This window comes from Carassius auratus, unplaced genomic scaffold (genome assembly GCF_003368295.1).
Source record: "Carassius auratus strain Wakin unplaced genomic scaffold, ASM336829v1 scaf_tig00005249, whole genome shotgun sequence".
Classification (NCBI taxonomy): domain Eukaryota; kingdom Metazoa; phylum Chordata; class Actinopteri; order Cypriniformes; family Cyprinidae; genus Carassius; species Carassius auratus.
This window is the reverse complement of record NW_020523643.1, coordinates 47,287-50,026: the sequence shown is the minus strand read 5'-3', so window position 1 is coordinate 50,026 and position 2,740 is coordinate 47,287. Positions and strand designations below refer to the sequence as shown.

Sequence of the window (2,740 nt, the reverse complement as noted above, 5' to 3'; positions counted from 1 at the left end):
TTGGGATTAGACCTTACTAAACATTTTGACCTACAAAAACTGCATTGCATTTTGCATTGATGCATTTGGAAGATGCAAGTATGCACATTGTCTGGAAAAGCCTTGGCAGTGTTGAGCAACAGGAACATTCACATGGCCAGAAAAAAAAAGATGAACAAACCTGCATTCCAAGTGTTTCTCTACCAATAAAACAATAAAATCATGGATCTTCACATTCAAAAACTGCACTGGATTTTACATTAATGGATTTAGCAGATGCAAGTATGTGGGTTGCCTGGAATAAAAATGCACAACCATGGTACTGTTGAGCTACAGGAACACTGGCACAAGCAGACAATAACACAAAAACTGCACAGCATTTTGAACATCATGAACTACAATTTTTGCATTGATCGATATAGCTGATGCAACCATGTGCATTGCCAGAAATTAAACACACACCCTTGAGCTACAGGAACGTTCACACAAACAGAAAATAGGATTTTCACACACACACACACACACACACACCTGCATTCAGAAATTTACACAACTTGACATTGCATTGCATTTTTAACATCTCGACTACAAAAAAAATTGCTTTGCATTTTGCCATTGTTAAGCTACAGGAACATTCACACAGAAAATATGAAAAACAGACATACTCTTAGTGTTTTGTTACCGATAAAACCATAAATAAATCACACAAACACAGAAATGACATCTAAGATAGCATTAGCTGTGATACTCTCCGTTCTTATCCTCTTCACTCTCAGTGGAAATATGTTGGTTTGTCTGGCTGTGTACATGACCAGACGCCTACGTAATGTCACCAACTGCTTCATTGTATCTTTGGCAATTACAGACTTTCTACTGGGTGCTCTCGTGCTGCCGTTTTCCTCCCTTTACCAAGTTACGGGCGACTGCCCACTGGGGCCCACTTCTGCAACATCTACAACTCCCTGGATGTCATGTTATGCACTGCCTCCATACTTAATCTCTTCGTTATCAGCTTAGATTGCTTCTTTGCGGTCACTGCCCCATTGCATTATCCAATGCTAGTGCTTCCGTGGAGAGTTGGTGCGGTTTTACCTACAATCTTGCTGGTTTTGGTTGGTGTTTTATTTTTACCTATACACCCAGGCTGGAATACAAGAGACTAAAGCGTGCAACATATTCGCCAGGGTGACCCTGCATGAGATTGCTGGTTTGAGTTGAATGCAACATATGCAGTGGTCGACACCTTTGTGACATTAATCTCCCCCTGGTGGCCATGTGCTGGAGCTACCATCATACCATCACAGCTAATGGGAATAAAAGGTAAAAGAAGACTGAAAAGAAGAGACTGAGGCTCCGTCCACACAAAGACATGCTAAGCTGTATACGCATACATTTTTAATCATATAGGCATTTCGTCCACAAAGATCCGGTGTTTTGGGATAGTGAATCTTTTTATACCGGATCCTAGAGTGGATAAATCTGAAAACGTCGACCTTGCGTTTTCATGTGGACAGCGAATCCGTATATTTTCTGAAATGGTGATGTCATCAGCCCATGTCTCGCCCCTAGTCAGACACCGCAACGCCACGTAACAGCAACAAAAACATGAACAAACACTGAACGATTGTCTTTTTATTAACTAACATTAACGAAGATTAACTCATGTTTTGTTCCATGTTCATTTGTATACAGCGCACAAGGTTTATGCGCATAGTCCAAGTCTTCTTCTCCATTTTTAGTGTATCTCTGTGGCAGAATTACAGCACCACATACTGGTCTGGCATGTATACTACATCGTTTTGTGTCGGTTTTGTGGTTTCGTGTGGACGCAGATATTTCTTTAGATTGGGTAGATCGGATAGGGAAAGCTATGGCTTCGTGTGGATGTAGCCTAAAGGGATTTTATTGTCTTATTGTCTTTGTATGTGCTCATTTAAATATCTGTCAGCAGCCCACGGGGAACCCAAGTATTATGACAGTGTAACTTAAAAATAAAGGCAGACTGTACAAATGCAATTAATTGTAACTTAATTACATTAACTTTTTCTTTAATTGTACTTTGTAGCCATCAGAAGTAAAGAGATATTGTAAAAGCATATAGAAATCTGTTACTGGGTGAATCTTACGAAACTAGTCTACTGTGGGTCAACCTACAGTTTCCTAAATTTCAAGGTCACTGCTTAGTTCTATTTGAAGTCATCTTAACAGGAGTAAAAGGGCAGTTATTTAAGCATATTTTGTGAGTTAAATATATTCTGAAGCACAGTGTAAAAAAAAAAAACTTAAATGAGATATTTGAAAAAGAACACTGATCAAAATTAGAGTACACTTTCAGATCCCTCCAAGTTATTTGAGTTAAAGGGATAGTTTTATTAACTAATTTCAATAGACTTGGGCCGATAATCTAAATTCTGTTTAATACATTTTGATGGATATCACGGCAACAATAAATGTGCTTAATTGTCATGAAAATAATGTCAAAAACAAACCTCAATAGTCCTAAAGCTTCATTTTCTTTCAGCATTTTTTTTTTTTCTTTTCTGGTGTAAAATAAGACCTTGACATGTTGTCTTGAGATTCACTTTACTGCAGGTTTAAAGAGACGCTGACATGAGGGCCAGTTAATTCATTTATTTTTTATATTACATTTTTTAAAAATCTGTTATGCTGTTTCCATATGGTGTTTTATTCCCATGGGGTAGAGAGCTGTTTATGATTTAAAAACATTTAAGTGACAACATAGGTCTAAAAAACTCTATCC

The 2,740-nt window shown here is 37.9% G+C and overlaps 1 pseudogene; it reads left to right on the top strand.

Moving 5' to 3' along the window:
- The first annotated feature begins 696 nt into the window (after positions 1-696).
- Positions 697-1,303, top strand: LOC113070792 (histamine H2 receptor-like; annotated as a pseudogene).
- The last annotated feature ends 1,437 nt before the right edge of the window (positions 1,304-2,740 follow it).